This window comes from Sceloporus undulatus, chromosome 2, assembly GCF_019175285.1.
Source record: "Sceloporus undulatus isolate JIND9_A2432 ecotype Alabama chromosome 2, SceUnd_v1.1, whole genome shotgun sequence".
Lineage (NCBI taxonomy): Eukaryota > Metazoa > Chordata > Lepidosauria > Squamata > Phrynosomatidae > Sceloporus > Sceloporus undulatus.
The window spans coordinates 319024083-319043389 of NC_056523.1; the positions used below are offsets into that span (position 1 = coordinate 319024083).

The 19307-nt window shown below is 41.8% G+C and overlaps 1 protein-coding gene and 1 long non-coding RNA gene across 3 annotated transcripts in view; one reads left to right on the forward strand and one right to left on the reverse strand.

The window, feature by feature from the left end:
* Window positions 1-19307, reverse strand: part of MAPK4 (mitogen-activated protein kinase 4) — a 121846-nt gene that overhangs the window by 83947 nt on the left and 18592 nt on the right. The gene's annotated exons all lie outside the window — the stretch shown is intronic.
* LOC121924235 lies at window positions 5559-6463 on the forward strand. The gene is made up of 3 exons (XR_006102552.1): window positions 5559-5877; window positions 5957-6039; window positions 6128-6463. It is a non-coding gene; the product is annotated as an uncharacterized LOC121924235 (long non-coding RNA).

Genomic DNA, 19307 nt, shown 5'->3' on the forward strand with positions numbered 1-19307 from the left:
TAAAACCAATGTTAAAAACCCCATCAGCCAGTTACCCCTACTGTCAGGGGGGGGGGAGACTAGCTGGAGCTTGTGTCGGGGAATGCTAATCGAAACAGGAAGGTTTTCAACTCCTTCCTGAACTGGGCCAGGGAGGTGGCCGAGCGGAGCTCCATGGGCAGCGTGTTCCAGAGGGTCGGGGCGCTGATGGAATATGCCCTCCTTGTTGTGGAGGCTAATCTAGCCCCTGGTACCCTCAGTAGTTGCTGCCCAGATGTTCTGAGGGTGCGGGGCGGAATGTATGGGGAGAGGCGGTCCTCAAGGTATCCTGGGCTCAAGCCATGTAGGGCCTTATAGGTTATAACCAACACCTTGTATTGTGCCCGGAAGCGAATAGGCAGCCAGTGCAGATCTTTAAGTACAGGTGTAATGTGACTGGCCCTGGAGGTACCAGTGACCAGTCTGGCTGCCATGTTCTGTACCATCTGTAGCTTCCGGGTGTGGTACAAGGGTTGCCCCATGTAGAGTGCATTGCAAAAATCCAATCGAGAAGTTACCAGAGCATGTACTACCGTTTCAAGGTCCCTCTGGGCCAGGTATGGGCGCAGCTGGCGAATAAGCCGAAGCTGATAACAGGCGTTCTTGACCGTATCAGGGGGTCAAGGGAGGGCTTTTTTAACAGTGGTTTTATAGTGGCCAATTTCAAGCTGGATGGAAATTGCCCATCCCTCATGGATGTATTAATAATCCAGTGTAACATCGAGGTTACTACCGGTCCCCCCTGAGCCGCTAGCCATGAGGGACAGGGATCGAGAGAGCAGGTTGTCTTCCGAACGCTTCCAAGGATCTTGTCCACATCATCGGTACTGACCAACTCAAACTGATCCAGTTTAATGGAGTCCACGGAGGCTCTGGATGCCTCTACCCTTGGTTCTGCCCTAATGCTGGCGTTAAGACCCTCGTTTATCCGAGAGGTTTTATCCACGAAGAAGTTGTTAAAAAGGTCACAGCAGGCCTTAGAAGGTTCAAGGATCTGGTTCAGGGTGGGAGGGAGCTGAGTTAGCTCCCTAACCACCCTGAACAACTCTGCTGGACGCGACTCCACGGACGCGACACGAGCACCATAGAACGAGTTCTTAGCTGCTCATATTACCTCTCCATAGTCCTCCAAAAGGTTGTCCAGGAGAGCCTTGTCAGGTAAACGCAGGTGTTTCCGCCAGCGGTGCTCTAGCCGTCGCAGGACCCGCTTCCTCACCCGGAGATCTTCCGTATACCAGGGCTTACGTTTGGAAGTGGGCCTGAGAGGGCGCTTGGGAGCGATACTGTGTATAGCCCTAGAAAGACCGGTATTCCAGATACCAGTCAGGGCATCAACAGAGTCGCCGTCATTTCCAACCATGGTCCCCTCTAAGGCTTCTTGGAACCTTTTGGGTTCCATCAGCCTTCGAGGGTGGACCATCCTAGTAGGTCCACCACCCCCGGGGGGGATCTGGGTAGGAGCCTTGATTTTTGCCTCCACGAGGAAATGATCCGTCCATGACAGGGGGAAATATTAGTTATTTCCGCCCACGGATTTTCCGCATCCGTACAAAAAACCAAATCCAGTGTATTACCCGCAAAATGCGTAGGACCCGAAATCAGCTGGGACAGGCCCATGGCCGCCATGGTATCCATGAATTCCCAAGCCGCACCGGATGGAACATAGTTGGCCGCGAAGGGGATGTTGAAGTCACCCAGGACTAACAGCCTGGGTGTCTCCAGCAGCAGCTCCGCAACCAACTGTGTCAGCTCGTTAAGGGAGTCTGTTAGTGCACGGGGTGGCCGATACACCAACAGAATCCCCAGACTGTCCCTAGTCTTCAGGGTCAGGTAAATACACTCGATAAAGGAAGTTTGACGGATGTGGTTCCTGGTGAGAAACAAGGTGTTCTTATGTACCAAGGCCACACACACACACACACCCCGCCCACCTAACCTGTTCTGGTCCTTCACCGAAAACCCGGCAGGGAGGGCCTGCGCCCACACAGCATCTCCCTCAGGCCCAAGCCAGGTCTCGGTAATGCAAGCCAGGTCGCACTTGCTGTCATCCAGCAGATCGTAAATTATGTGGGTCTTATTATTGATCGACCTGGCATTGCATAGGAGCAGCGACAGGGTTTGTGGCACGGTTGGAATGACCCTCAGGTCCCTTTGGTTGGGAGGGGGACAGGAAGGGGAGATAGATATGACGCATCGATCTCGCCTTCCTCTGTAAAAGCTTCTGGGTTTTTTTGATGAGCAATTAAATGGGGGTTTTGGGGATACAGGAATGAGGATGGAAGACAGAAGCACCCAGAATTCATTTGTGGAAACACAGAGTAAATGGATGAACATTTTCAGGATAAAATTTTAGTTAGCTTTTCTGAGAAAAATGCAATAAATCCCATAAAACAATTGAGCATTAGACGGCTTTCTTCAGTGAGTTTGCATTCAACACATAAGGTAAAAGGAGAGAGAACTGTTCCTTCTAAGTTGCCAATATATGAGGCTTTTAATATAAGCAAAAACCCTTTCAAGCTAAAAAAATATGCACAGGCAAGCCACCCTGTCTTATTCACTTCTTTTTTTGTTATGTTAATTCCTCAAGCACAATGTGAAATATGCTAAATTAGTGCCATTTTGAGATCAATAAATGGAAGCTGCACATATTACAACATTTTCCTCTTACTCATCTTCCTTCATTTGAACTGTCAGAAGGCTAATTTGCTTTCAAGTGAGATTTAAACCCTTTCTTCCTCACCACTACTTCCCTTTCTCATCAGAAACCACTTTCTGTGGTTTTTCTAATGAATCTCAAAGATGGATATTTAAAAAAGAACCCTTTCATCAAGATGGCATTGCCATTGAACTTCTACAAAAGAAAGTATCAAGACAGACGCAAGATTTTAAGAGCAGCAGGCCTGATTTGAAAGCACGCACACACACACTGCTATATATATATATATATATATATATATATATATATATATATATATATATGTTTTTGTTTTCAAAGATGTATGTATGCTGTATCCAGTTCAGAAATAGTTTACATAAAATATATCCTGTGTACATAAATACATAAATTGAAATATATTTCAAAATATATATTCCAAAAACCTCATACCAAAATATCTCATATTTTGCATGTTTATGTAGAACACATTTATCAAGGTTTAAAAATACACCGTCATATATGTTGTTGTTGCTGTTGTTGTTGTGTGCCTGGCTTCTGGTGACCCTATTGAGAGGTTTTCTTGGCAGAATTTCTTCAGAGGTTTGTCATTGCCTCTTCAACAGCCCCATCCTCCTCATCATCTTTTTTATATGCAAAACAAAACAGAAACACATACAATATGAGAACAAGACAGGACACCAGACCTGCCAGATTTCCCGGCAAAAAGATATTAAAGACCAGGAGATAGTTAATCTCTCTACAAGGGAATTTACTCCCTACCAACTTCAGGTATTGAAAAAAGGCCTATCCTTTGTGTCTACACCTAAAATTGACTATTTTCAGACTATAATTGAGGCACAAAGGCTATTCAGAAAAATTAAGATTGCAGACTTCTTTGGTACGGAGCAGATTGATAAGGGCAGTGAGGTGTATAACTTCAAAGTGAAATCTACCTTTAATCCAGTTACTACTAATCATAACATCTTGGCTTTTGAGGACATTATCCTTAAGGAACTAGCATCCATTAAGGATCAACCACCTAGAGTCTGGCACAACTTATCAAAACTGGAGAACGTAGCACTTAAAGAACTTTGCCAACTCCAGGATGTTGTCTTCAAGCCTGCAGATAAGGGAGGAGCAATAGTAGTATGGGGTTTGCAAGAATATGTAGCTGAGGCACACAGACAGTTAAATAACTCGTTACATTATGCACCTTGCAGATGTAATCCCACAAAGGAAATTAAAAGATCCATCTCTGATGTTGTTTATGAGGCCCTCATGTATGGTTATATTAATAAAAACACCCATGATTTTTTGTTGGAATCGGAGGAACGAACACCCCTTTTCTACTTGCTACCTAAAATACACAAGAAAAAATTTCCAGTCCCAGGCAGACCGATTGTGTCAGGCTGTGGATCCATATTGGAACCCCTTGCAGAATATGTAGATTTTTTTTCTCAAACCCTTTGTACCACAGATTCCAACCTACATTAAGGATACTGGACACTTCTTGCAGATCCTGGAACGGATTGTTTTGCCTAATGAACATTGCTTACTGGTAACATTGGATGTGGTATCCCTGTATACTAACATAATACATGATGAAGCTATGGACATTATAGAATCAACCCTTAATAAGAGAAGAGACCATCTATATCCCCCTACCCACTTTCTGTGTACACTAGCTGAAATTTCCCTCAAACAAAATTATTTTTCATTCCAGGATAAATATTACTGGCAGGTATCAGGTACAGCAATGGGATGCAAATTTGCTCCAGAGTTAGCAAACCTTTTTATGCATAATTTTGAGCAACAGCATATATTGAATGATGATTATATCTTTAAAACTAACATACTAGAGTTTAAAAGATATTTGGATGACATCTTTATCATCTGGAATGGATCGGAAAATGAGCTTTTTGATTTTCAACAAAGCATTAATAGTGTGCACAATACAATTAAATTTGAATTGAACTTTGATAATGCTAAAATCAACTTCTTGGATGTACTAGTGGGAAAAAAAGGGGTTCTACTGGAAACTGATTTGTATAGGAAGGAAACTGACACAAATTCCCTCCTGAGATATGATAGCTTTCATCCACATCACATGAAGCAAAATCTTCCTTACTCCCAGTTCCTCAGACTCAGAAGGAATTGTTCTGGTTTGATGGAATTTGATAAACATGCAAAGACTCTTATAGAACAGTTTGTTGTACGGGGATACCCTAAAAAGAGTTTGAAGCAGGCTTACTTTAAAGTAAGGAGGATGGAACGAAGGAGCCTTTTTATAAAAAAAGAGAGAGAGGTAATACAAACCAGAATGCTCATACCCATCACTTTTAATGGCAATACCAGGCACATACAGAATGCAATTCTCAAATATTGGAATTTGCTCCAGGATGTTCCTGGGTGCTTCAACAAACCTTTATTTGTTTATAAACGTGCCAAGAATCTTGCAGATCATTTGGTCCATAGCAAGTGCACAGCTCAAGAGATTCTACCATATTTACCACAGAGGAGAACGAAAGGGAATGTTCCTTGTTATAATTGTAGTGTTTGTAAATACTGTGTAAGACTAACGGAGTTTGTTAATCCTGTGAACAATAGAGTGTATACCTTGAATGATTTGTTTACCTGCAACACCAAAGGAGTGGTATATGCCATCCAATGCCCTTGCAACCTTCTCTATATCGGGATGACGACTCGCAGTGTAAAAACAAGGATATCGGAGCACAGGAGCTGCATCAGAAATAGAAGGATGACCGCACCAATGGTTGAACATTTTACTCTTTGCAACCACTCGGACACCGATATCAGATTTTGGACAATAGAAAGAGTCCCGGGAACTGGAGTACATCTTGAAAGAAAACTCCGGCACAGGGAATTGTTTTGGATTTACACACTACAAACACAGAAACCCCATGGTCTGAATGACAACTGCAATTGGTCTGCTGTTTTATAAGTAATTGAAATGTTTGCTCTCTTTTTCTCTGTTTGCTAATGTTACCATAGTCAATTTATGTGAGGCATTGAGATCGATTGTGGCAGGGCCTGCTATTACTTACAGGATCGCACCCGGTGCAGAATGATTTTTGTTGAGATCTAACAGGTGTATTAGTTCTTGGTTTGCAAAAGGATTTAAATTTTCCTTTTGCAAAACAGCATCAGAGCTGACAAGTATTTGTGGCATACCCCAGCCTTAGGTAAGTTGGAAAGCAATTGGTTATATACAAAACAGCTTTTATTGTAATATTATTTTTTCAATTTTGCCTAATTTTTTAGGCACGACTCAAGGTCTTAGTTGACCTTCCACTTACCAAAAGGACAGCTGGTTTCCACATGCTCTACCTGACAAGGTGGCTTAAGTAGGTACTTATACATTTATAAATTTCTAGCTATATGGTCTCTTTTATGTTGCATAGTGTTTGATTTTTACTTACTTTATTTCCACAGTTCTTTGGACCACTGATGAAGACAATTGTCGAAACGCGTTTGGTCTTTCTTTGACACTTTTTACTTTTATCAGTTTTGGGCATACTGTACATCCCTTTTCAACCAAGCCTCTGTCTGTGCACTCTGTAAACTATATTAATATTGTGTTTATTTGTTTCCATACATGGTGTAAGACGCAGAGGAATTGTCATAGTTCTGTATTATTTTGGGAATTGCAGTTTCCAAGCCCAGTTCTGTGTATTAACTTTCAGAGTGTGACTTTCAGGCCAGAATAAGCCTCACAGCTGGTTTTAGCTTCTGATTAGTTTTTAACACATTGTACCAATAAAATTACAGTTTTTTTAGCTTCTTTTTCCCCCTAAACTCCGTGTTTTTCCATTGTCATTGCCTCTCCCTGAGGCTGAGAACCTGTGACTTGTCCAAGGTTATGCAGTGAGTTTCATTACCCAGCAGGGAATTGAACCCTGGTTTCCAGAGCTGCAGTCCAACACTCAAACCATTATATCACCTGGGCTCTCACTGTCACATATATGGATTTTTAAAATGTATTTATAAGTAGGGAATATTTTCATATTTTTGTGTAAAATTTTTTATATGAGGGTTGTAACTAAACTAATATTTTTGAATGAAGTACAACAACAACATAGTAGTTTATATTTATATAATATATTGATTTATTAAATATTAATATTAAAGTAATTTTTTTGTTTGAAATATTTTTAAAGAGATACATGAATTCATGATCATCACTTTTCTTTGGAGAATTATAAGTATGTGTATTGCATTGCCTACATATACGCTTTCTGTTTTTGACATGGTTTGGTTACGAATCCAGGAAAAGTCAGCTTTGGGGATGGGCACATTGAATCATAGAATCCTAGAGTTGGAAGAGACCGCAAGGGCCATCCAGTCCAACCCCATTCTGCCATGCAGAAAATCACAATCAAAGCATCCCCGACAGATGGCCATCCAGCCTCTGTTTAAAGACCTCTAAGGAAGGAGACTCCATTACACTCCGAGGGAGTTTGTTCCACTGTCGAACAGCCCTTACTGTCAGGAAGTTCCCATAACATCACTCAGTCACCATCCCTCTCCAACATCTGAGGAGTTTTCCAACTGTTTTTAAGATATCAGTACAGGTTGTGAGTTCGATCCCAGGGCTCCAAGGTTGATTCAGCCTTCCATCCTTTTGTAGGTTTGTAAAAGGAGGACCCAGCTTGTTGAGGGAAATCAGTTTAAAGACTGTAAACCGCTTAAAGAGTGCTGAGTTCACTGATAAATGGTATAGAAATGTAAATGCTATTGCTATTGCTATCAAAAATGAGACAGAAAAGGTTGGTCTTACGATAGGTCAAAGAATAATGCCATAAATATATACGACTGTGTTTAAAAATAACTTTTTAAAAAATGAATAGCTTCTGTGCAGTAGGAATGGAAGAACACAACTGAGATACGAAACCTATAATTGGCATGCTGTTAAGTATGCAAAGGTGTGAGCACATTAATGTTACTGTCATTGCTATATTTATTTATACATCACATTTTCCCCAGTTTGAGACTCTAGGCAATTTACAACAGATTAAAGAGAAATTCTCTGGCATTCTCTGAAGATGCCAGCCATAGCTGCTGGCGAAACGTCAGGAATAAACTTTTCTAGAACATGGTCGTATACCCTGAAAAATCCACAAAAAACTAAAGAAAAATTGTTTAAAATTCCAGAAGTGAAAAAGTTACCAAGTTATTAAACTATCAAAATAAATTAAAACCAAAAGAACAGAAAACGTTATGGACAAAACAAAGGCTGCGTAGGCCTTCACTCAAAGAAGTGGTTAAACATAAGCTGGCCAGGTGACTGATTTGCACTATATCTGCCAGCACCCCAAAACCCAGTAAGTTTCCTAAACTCTGGGTCAAACCTCTTTTTTTTTTTTAGGCTTTGCAGAATTGCAGTCTTTGCAGGGTTTAAAACAGACTTTTCTACCATAAGATAAAGTTTAGGAGCTCGGTCATTTCAGAACAACTTTTACTCTCTTACTAATATACTATTAATATTTACCAAAATAACCAATTATCCCATAGCTCTGGATCCTGAGCCATCCTGTCAGTTGGATTTAGTAGTGACATCAAAGCACAGGCACTGCGTCAAAGGCTGATGGTGTCAATTAAAATCTCTCTCAAGAATAAGAAAATGACAAATCCAGATTGAATGTGACAATCTAAAATGCAGCCAATATCCTGACTGCAGCCAACAGGTTTTCTGGTTGTCTCCTTTCCCCCTTGCGAGTTGCTAAGGCTGCATTCACACTGCAGAAATAATCCAGTTTGACACCACTAATCACCATGACTCAATGCTGTGGAATCTTGGGATTTGTAGCTGTGGCATGAGAGCTCTATGACAGAAGAGGCTTCAGAGCTCACAAAACTACCAATCGGATGGAAAGGAGAGATAGAGTTGGGTGTCATCCACCTACTGGTGACACTGAACCCCAAAATTCTGGATGACCTCTCGCAGTTGTTTCATGTAGATGTTCCAACAGTATGGGGAACAGAAATGGACACTTAGGGACCCCACAGGCTACCAGGTATAACTGCAGGTATCTTGCCAGGGTATTAAAGAGGTGTCCCCAGCACCACCTTCTGGGTCGGCCTCTCAAAGAGGGACTAGAGCCACTGTAAAACAGTGCTTTATTTGTTTATTTATTAACTTTAATTTTTATTTATTCATTTTATTGCCAGAGGAAGGAGAGAGGAGGAAAGGAGATGCTTCTTAAATTTTTATTTTTGATTTTTATGCCTGAGGTGCCAAAATCACTGGGTTGACTTTGGGAACTATGTGCAATAATATTTGGAGAGCAGGGGTCACATGTGCTGCCTGATGTCAGGCAGGAAAATTTTGGCAATTTGTGTCTGTGTTCTTCCTTGCATCAAGACACATTTTGGCCCTCAGCAAGTGGAACCCGACTGGCCATATTTATTTACTATTTATTTATTTCATTTTTATGCTGCCTTTTTCCCAGAAAGGGACCCAAAGCGGCTCACAAATAAAAACATTTAAAAAACACATTACAATGAAAAACATCAAATAAAAATAATACAGTGCACCTGTGCCATACGCGCGTGCGCCATACATGGCTTTCCGCTTATGCTGAAAGCTGTGTGCCTAAAGAGGCAATGGCACCTCGGGCATGAGCCCCATTATTTTCAGTAGGGCTCCACCATATACATTATTTCCTTTATGCGGGAGGGGGCATGGGCAGAATGGATCTCCTGCATAAGAGAAGGGCACACTGTATAAATTTACATACATTGAAAACTACAATACGCACCCCGTATAACAAACACCCCATCTAAAAGCCACCCCATGATTATATATTAAAAGCCTGCCTGAATAAAACTATTTTTTCTTGGCAACATGAGGCACGGAGAGAGAGCACCAGCCTAGATTCCCACGGAAGAAAGTTCCAAAGGGTGGGAGCTGCCACAAAAACAAAACAAAAAAAAATGCCAAAAATTCCCCAAGTTACAGTATACCTCCAGAAACAGTACAAGAGTAGTAAGCAAAATGCTACCAGTCAATGTTATTAGTTGAAAGTAATACAATTCAGCTTTTGAACTACATTATTTCTAGTTGTCAGAGAGAAGCTGAGTTACCCAAATGGTTGGGAATTTGCATTATTTCCTTGCTAGCAGGTGGCATTTTGAAAAGTACCACATCCCCAGGGGTGCAACACAAAGAGAAATACCACAAAAATACCTATGTGATGCTTATGGCAGGGGTGGGCAACTGTGGAAGGCTAAGGAGCTGTATACTCATCATGTCTGTAGGTCCTATTTTAAGTCCCAGAGAGGCCTTTTTTAACAAAAGGAAGATGATACTTTTCCCCCCAAAAAAGGCATCTCTTGGGCAGAAATGACCCTTGGGGTAAAACATGGTGGAAATACACCCCCACACACTCCTAAGAGAGTATTTAGGGGTATTTTTGACCCCGAGAGTACTGGGAGACCTCCACATGTGGTGGAAAGGCCCTCCACACACACACCACAGGGTATTTTTGAGACATTTGGGAGCAAAAACATTTTTTGAAAAAAAACAAACCACAATTTTTTTATATTCCCAATTGGGCATAAAAATAGCCTGGGTGGCCAGATTTGGCCCGCAGGTTCCACTTTGCCCATCCTTGGCTTAGGACTTTATCACGCGGGGGGAAATAGGGAGAAAAGCAGGAGTTTAAATGGACATTATCACACTGAGGATTTTCACACACACTGTGATTAAAGAGGATTTATCCTGGCAATAATCAAGTCATAACCAGCAACAAATTATTCATGGGATTTGTAGTGTGAAAATCTTTAACGTGATCACATGATTTTCACAGGATAATATCCGTTTAAACCTGCAATTTTCCCAGTGTGATAAAATTCTGGGAGAGAGACAAAAGACTGCCTCATTCTGGTTGTGTCACTGTCATGTCTAGGGCTGTTGCAGTGAAAACTGGAGAAGGTGCCCATAGCTTCAACAATTGTGTAGAAGTGGAAATTTCAACAGGTGTTACTTGTTACCAGGTTGCATGACAAGTGGGTGAAATTCCCTCTTCTACATAACCATTAAAGGTACCAGAGCCCTCTTCAGTTTTCACTCCAGCCAAACCTAACTGTGAGAAGCTCCCCAGAGCCTGCACAGCCAAGTATTTTTAAGTTATAACTTGTTGCCTAACACACAACATTTCAATTGGACTTTCTTACTTAGTTACTTGGAGGTCAAAGCTGATCACATTACCTTGTGCATGACAAAATGGATGATTGCTCCTCAAGGACAACTTTTACAGCTTTCATTTTGTGGGGGAAGGATGGGACAGAATAAACTATTTTCTCATAAAGAACTGATGGGAATGCATTTGATCACAGCTAGAGCTGAAATAGCAAAAGATTTGGAAGTTGTCATAAAATTATTTGCAAAGATCCTGGCCAAATAAGATTTGGTCTTTTGCTCTTTCCAAGACGTTCACCTGTAGGGTAAAGGATAATAAGGGAGAAAAGGACTCAAAATACTTTCCAAGTTGTCTAGCTTCCATTTATTTCATATACCACTGCAACTTGTAATACATGAACCTTCATCCACACAGAGCAATTTGTGAAAGGGAAATACTCAGAAATGGAACTGTGTCAATAAAGGAGAAAGGAATCAATAAAGGAACAGAGATTCACTGATTAAACTGAGCCTATATTGTGCACTGAATTTGTAGAAGAGCCTCCAACGTCTTATAGATATTATATATGGGGTATTTTAATTTGTTCCCTTTCAGTCTTTTTATTTATATCCTTTTCCTGTTTAGTCTGACTTGCATATAGTTGTTTTTAACAAAATGAGATCATTCACACAGATAGACACAGACTCTCTCATTCATATATATATATATATATATATATATATATATATATATATATATGCACACACACACACACACACACATTTTAAAATGAGAGCCAGTGTGGCATAGTGGTTTGAGCATTGCATTAGGACTCTAGAGACCAAGATTCGAATCTCAGCCGTGGAAACCCACTGGGTGACCTTGGGCAAGTCACACTCTCTCAGCCTCAGAGGATGGCAATGGCAAACCTCTTCTGAAGAAACTTTTCAAGAAAACCCTGTGATGAGTTCACTTTGGGTTCACCATAAGTTGGAAATGACTTGGAGGCACAGAACAAGGGCAACAAATATTTAAATACCTCATCCCCAAATAAAGACAAGCAAATTCCTATTTACAAACTGATGCTATGGATCAGAGCTTGGAAAGCATTTTTTAGAATACAACTCCTAAAAAAAACCCCAACCATCAGAGCCACTGCCTTTACCATGTTCAAAGGCTCTGACAAAGTTTTAGTTGCATCATCAGCACTGGGAGGATGGTGAAGGAGGGCTGAAGAAAGACAGACTTGATGTCAGGTTGTAGCAGTATGTCAGCAGTAAGGAATGCAAAAACCAAAGCATGACCTGGAAAAGAAATTTCACTCTAGCTGACGCTACTCTAGGCACGCGTGCCTATTTTCAACAGGCAAGGTAAACAGCGGCTTCGTCTGTAATTCTTTATAGAAAACAGAAAAAAGGGGGAAAGCAGATTACTCTGCCTCACTAGCCACCCCTCTGTAAATTAAAAAAAAAAAATTAAAAATGGAAATCACAAGAGAAGTGGTGACTTGGGGGATTATCACAGGATGCATTTGGGAATATAATTAAAGTGGTTTCTGCAGGAGATTCAAAATGTTTTTGTTTAGTTATGCTAACCTTACATGACCTGGTTGTTTCACTTCCCATGTGCATATTGTTAGTTTTGAATATAATATTTGCTGAAACACAGAACCACTCTTCCTTTTTGTCGTGTAAGAACCTATCCCCATTCTTTCTGTGTTATTTTTCTCTCTGGTACCAGATTTTCTGTTAAAGAAGTAAAGCCCAGAGACACATCTACTTTGTTAACTAATGCATACCTGTCGATTAGATACAACAACCAACAAAAAAACCAGAAGAACTTTTACAACCCTTCCCTTCATCCACTGTTTTCTGCTGCAAGTTTTCCCCCCAACGATGTAGCCTTTATTTTTTACATTTCTGCAAGCAGATACCTGGCATGAGAAGCAAGCAGTTCTGGACTGAAGCTGTATTTTTCAAGAATGACAAGGAAAAATAGCATTCAGCCCTAGGTGAATGGATACTGCAGCAAAAACAATGAACAAATGCTCCATCCCCATCAACAGTGTATGGCACCAATGTGAATTTATTGCTCCTGGCCTTGAAAAGACACAGAAGAGCTCTTTCATTTTATGCTTTGGTAAAGATGTGCTCTGCCTGTTTTTCCACGAAAGAAATATACAATAGCCCACTGTGAACCAAAGTGAAGCCTTGTCTTTGCGCCGAGATTGCAGATCAAACACTACACATTACTTAGGAGCATATTTAGAAGAATAGCTACTGTTCTCTAGTTATAATACTGTAGCTTTGAATATGGCATTCTTTATCTCACCTCTTTCCTATCCTTGTTCCCTACAGGGGAATCTGTGAGTAAGGCACTCAGACATCAAACAGCTTGAGATCTCAGCATGCAAGATCAATTGTACATCTAATGGGCACAGAAGCACATACATTAGTTTTGCAAGATGTCCTAATGACACAAAAAAGCCCTGCTGGATCAGACAAAAGGTCCATCTTGTCCAGCATCTTGTTTTCGGTAGCAGGTTTTCTGTAGAAGCCCATAAGCAGGACTCATGCTGTCTATACAACCTTATCTGTTTGCTGATCCAAAGCAAGGAGCTTTCAGTGACAGATAGTGAGTTGAGCCTCAGCCATTAGGCAGGTGTGTTTTGGAATCCATGGCTAACACCATGGTCAAATGATAACAGCTGTCAAGTAACAGGGAAAGAGTTAATGGGACCTTGTTTGATATCATTTTGCATTAGCTTGGCAGTTTGAAGCTGGGAACAGATGGGAGGAGTGAATTTTCCTCTGTGACTGACCTGCTTTCACAGCTCTCATAGCTGTTGTCAGTGGGGAGATGGGTCATGCTTGCACGCTTTGATTTTCTTTGTCTGCTTCTGTGTTACACAACCCTTGGGAGTCCATCTAAAATCAGCTGTGCCCTGGGAGGGGTGCACCCCAGTCAGGGGCCTCTTTTAGACAGTGATGGGGAGTTCGCCAACTGGGGATAGTTTGCGTAGAATTAGTTGTTTAGGAGCCCATTTTTACCATTAACTGTGTGAGGGGATGATAGGCCCCATCAGCAAAAGAGCTGAAACACTTCTCTCCTGTGTACCATCTGCTGCATCAGTTGTTGTTGTTGCTGTGTGCCTTCAAGTCATTTCCAACTTATGGCAGCCCTAAGGCAAACTTATCACAGAGGTTCTTGGCAAGATTTGTTCAGAGATTTACCATTGCCTTTCCCTGAGGCTGAGAGCTTGTGACTTGCGCAAGTTCATTCTGAGATTCATGGCCAAGCGGGGGATCAAACCTTGGTCTCCAGAGTTGTAATCCAACACTCAAACCACTACGCCACACTGGCTCTGCTGCAACATTTATCACCAGTAAAGTTTATGCTATAACAGTAAAATGTGCCAGTGTTCAGCACCAAATAAATTGTTATCCCAAGGCAACTTGAGGTCTATTGTCTCGGTACACCTTACGCCAATCAGGAATCACAACAGGGGGTAAGATCCAGAACTATAGTGAGTTACAGAAGTACAGGATTGCAACTATCCTGGTTCTGAAGGCAGCATATCCTGGTAGCTTCCATGTCAGTGGGGAGGTAAATCCATTTTAGGTTTTAGTCTGAACCATCCACAGAGTTAGCAAAGATGTAGAATCCTATTCCCTTGTTAGGTTCAACCTGGGATAGCTCCTTGAAAGTTCAAACTAAACCCAGAACAGGTTTACCAGCCCATTGACGTGGAAATCCCCAGTCTCTACTGCCTAACTGAGGTGAGGAGGAAGTAAATGGGAATCTGCTAGTAAATTTGGATCTACTCATAAATATGCATTTATCAACAATTGTTGATCAATAGCAAGTACATTTCTATACCACTTATCAGTGCACTTAAGCACTTCCTGCACTGAAAAAAGCCAACAGCAATGGCCCTTTCTGTTTTAAATTAACAATCATGAAAGCTTGGAAGAAATTAGAAATGCATACACAGAGAGAGAGAGAGAGAGAGAAGGGTATATATTGCAAGCTCTAGTTCTGGGACTGGAACAAATTCTGAGCATGTGCTCAAAAAGACCATCTTCATCACGGTGGGGGAACCTGTGGCCATCCCAGTGTTGATGAGCAACTATTCCTGTCATTCTTCACCAATGGTCAAGCTATCTGGGACTGATGGGAACTAGAGTCCAACAATACTGGAGGGCTACAATTTCACAAGCCCTGGTGATCACTGCTCTATGTCAAATTTCCTCCATATTTTTCAGTGATAGCCCCTTGACTATTGACCTGCAAGAAGAATCTCTCGTTTCTCATCTACACCTTTCTAACTTCTTGGACTAACTACTATAATGGACTCTATGGAGGATTATCCTTAGAGAAAACTTGAAGGCTTCAGCTGGTGCAAAAAGCTGCCATTGCCTATCCACTGCAAGGTGTGGTAAGGCAGAAGCCTATACAGTATAGGTTTTCAGCTTCCAGGCACAGTTGAAGATGTTAACTTTTAAAGTCCTTTGTGGCCTGTTGTCATTGTGTGCATTCAAGCTGCTTTCAGTACATGGCAATCCTAAATCCTAAAGAGAACCTATTACAGGGCTTTCTTGGCAAGATTTGTTTGAGGAGGTTTGCTATTGCCTTCCTCTGAGGCTGGGTCATCCAGTAGGTTTCCATAACCCTTCTCTCTCGGAGTCTTAGTCCAACACTCAAACCTCAACAATATGCTATATTCAAAGGGCCAGTGTTGTTTTCTTGTTTTGGATACTGATTGGATAAAAAATAATGAGTTTGGTTTACCTCTGCAACCTATTTGATTGTTCACTTGATTGTTCATTTGACTGCCTTTATTCATCTTTCCTCACTGTCCTCTTAAGATACCTTTGCTTTGGTCAACAGCAGGATCAAGTTGTCCTCGTATATTTCAGAAAGATTAGAAAGAAATCTCCTGCCTTTATACTATGTGAGGCCAGGAGGATATTGCTTAGTTAGGAAAGATAATCTTAGAAGATGAAAGAAGTTAATTATAGATTTAGTTTAGGAAATGAAAGATCAAAGAAGAAAAATATGCAGACTCTACCTTAGGTCAAAACTTGCCTTGAAACTTAAGAAATAATTCATAATATTTCAAATTATATGGAAGCCATTTTTACATGTAAATGGACATGTAAATAAGTCGTGTAAAATAAAATAAATAATAAGTCTTAGAGACAGGCTAAAAGTCTGTGCCTCTTCTGAAAAACTGTCACATGGAGAAGGAAGATGAAAGGGAGGTGAAAGAAGGGAAATAGAAGATTGGGGCAGGAACCAAGAAAATGGAGCAAGTTTGTTTTTTGCTTCTCCAGAGAGCAAGGCCTGAACCACTGGGTTCAAACTACAAGAAATGAGATTTTGACCAAACTTGAGGAAGAACTACTTGATAGTAAAAGCTGCTTGCAGTTGAACAGACTGTCTAGGATGTTGGTGGGCTCTCCTTCATTGGAAATATATGACAAGGAGTTGAATGGGTATCTCATATTTTAGCTAAACAGGAAGGGGGTTTGACTAGATCACCTTTGAGATCACTTCCAACAGTACAATTCCAAATCAGTGCTTCTCAAGTTATCTGAGTTACTTCTCAACATTATTTTTGTTTGTTGGGTCATGCACTGCACACTGCATGTTCAACAGAGCTGTTTAACCATGAAATAGACTGCCTTGGTTTATGAATCTAGTTTAAAAAATCAATGATCAAAGAACAAAAATATACAAACTCTACGTTAGGTCAAACGTTGCCTTGGCACTAAGGACATAATTCAGAATATTACAAATTCTGTAGAAGCCATAGTGGCAAACTCTCCATCTTTGGAGGTCTTTAAACAAAAGTTGGATGGCCAGCTCTCAGCTGTGCTATAACTGTGTTGTCCTGCATGGCAAGAGGTTGGATTAGATGGTTGTTGTGGTGTCTTCCAACTTGAAGATTCCATGAATCTATGTCTAATGCAAAGTAAAATAGCCAAATTTTGAACCAAATGTTTGGATTTTAAGGCCTGAATGGTTAGTCCCAACTATTCAAATGATGAATGGTGCCTGAACCAGTTGGTCTTCTCTGTTGAGACTCCAACATACTCGGGCTTAGAAATTTATACAGAAATCAACATCCAACTGTGTCTGTCTACCCAGAAATCAGCATCCATCAATGGAGCAAATTCATTTTGCACCTACAACCCACCAACGTCTAAGTCTGTTCCACATGGTTGGAGACCATCCATAGTAAATTTGTGGCATGCACAGATAGCAGAGGAGAGAAAAGTCTCATACATGCACAAGGTAGTCAAACACTCCAGGGATGTGAAAATTGTGGCCCTTCGGACATTATTGGACTGTAATGCCCATGATGTTTGACTACTGGTTGGGAATAGTGGGAGCTGGACTCCAGCAGCATCTGGGCAGTGAAAGGTTTCTTTACACAAATTCGTAGAACCATATTTGTTCTCCTCATTGGAAGGTTCACACTTCTTACACAGAGCAATTTAATCTTTATCTAATTACTAGAAGTGTAAAAGCCTGCCTGTAAGAGGCATCCACAGCACCAACACCAATTAAAATCTACATCAAATACTCTGGCTGTAACATCATTGCATGAGGTCAAGATGATCTCAGCAAGGAGCAGTGCCAGGGTGGAATAAACAATTATTTATTGTTGAGTGTAGGATGATGCAAAATGAAAACATTTTAAATAAAAGAACAGCAGAGAGCTTCTATGGCCTAAATACCCTAAAGGCACTAGATCCTGTCTGATCTTGGAAGCTAAGCAAGATCAGTGCTGGTTAGTATTGGACAGGAGACTGCCAACAAGCCCCAGGTGCTGGAGGCTCTATTTCAGAGGAAGGAAGTAGCAAAACCACCTCTGAGTATTCCTTGCTTTGCAAACCCCTATGGAATTAATGGGGTTGCCATAAGTTGATAGGTGATTGGAAGGAACATACAAGCACGCTTAGGCGGGATACAGACCTCCGCTTTGCGGCGGTCTCCCGCCGGCGCCATTTACTCCGTGCGGGAGCCGCAGCAGCCAAACCGCGCAGCTCCCGCGCGGAGCAAAAAAGAAGCTCCATTTCGGAGCTTCTTTTTGCGGCGCCACTATGACATCGCGAGGCGCCGCTGGCGCATTCGCGACGTCATAGGTGCCGCGACACGTCTGGACGCTATGCGTCCAGTACGTAAAGATGGCGGTGCCCATGTGGAAGGGGCGCTGCCATCTTGTACGTATTCTATACGTACTAGGGTTAGGGGGGTGCGGAAGCACCACCCCTTCCTAACCCTAGTACGTATAGAATACGTACTATATGATGGTTTGTATCCCGCCATAGAGAGCTGTCTTGGGGTATTGGCTGTGGCTTTCACTTGAGAAACACAGCCTCAGCTGTCCATATGCAATGCAGGAAGAACAAGTGCAACATGGAGCACTCCTTTTCAAGTTTCATCAACCAGCCATGCTTTCCTCTTGGAAAGTCTAGAAAAGTCACCTTCTTGAATGGAATCCTGTTGGTACATGATGCTACCTGCTGCAAATCTTTCCAAGACTGAAGGGGGTCACATAGTAAAGAAGGCAAATAAAATTTGCCTGTTCCAAGAAACCAATTTCTATTATGCTTTACTTCCTTCGAAGGCTGCAGCACCCAGAGCCCTTTTGCTCCTCCTGCACTGTCTATACCAACTCATGTTTATGTTAGCATTATGTACCGGCTGGATATTGGTCTTGAATTGGTTTTCTTTGGAGTTAATCAGACGCAAGTTTTTGGACCCTCAATTCCACTAAGGAAGTGAAACGAACGTTGCGAATTGACCTTATAACGTGATGTTTTACCACATTGTTTGCTTTTCTGTCATTCCCCCGAAACGTGATGTTAGCGCTATACAAGGCGATTTGCATGATGCGAAACCATGCACAGCGGATCTGTTTACTACACCAGCGCCTTCCTTTTCTGTCAAACATTTCGCATCAAAATCTTTGTGCATGCCCTTTGGAGGTTTTGGTCGCATTGTGACCTTTGTGCTTCCGGGGGAGCGAGGGGGTCCCCCCCATCTCTAGGATCCTATTTAGCAGAGGGGAGGGGGAGAAGGAAAGAGCCTAAGGAAAAAGGGGAATCTTGATGCAAAGGGTGACAGAAGGCAAAAGGGGAAATCTGGGTGGCTTTAGGACTCCAAAGGGCTGTCATAGGGAGGTGGGGGGGAATGGAGAAAGTGGAGGAGGAGGAGGAGGAGGAGGAGGAAGGGGCCATGGGAAGAAGGGAGCCATGGAGGGCATCCTATAATAGAGCAGGAGGAGGAGGATGAAGGAGCCAGGGCAGCTCAGAGGGAGGTGAGGGTCAGAAGGAAGGAAGAGGAGGAGGAGGATTGCCCAGGGAAATAGGGCTGTGGAGAGAAGCTGGGGATGTAGGGAAATGGATGCAGCAGAAGCAGCCTCTTTTGACAATTTGTGCGCATGATTTTTTGGGTGCTTGCTTTTGCTCCTGGAACTT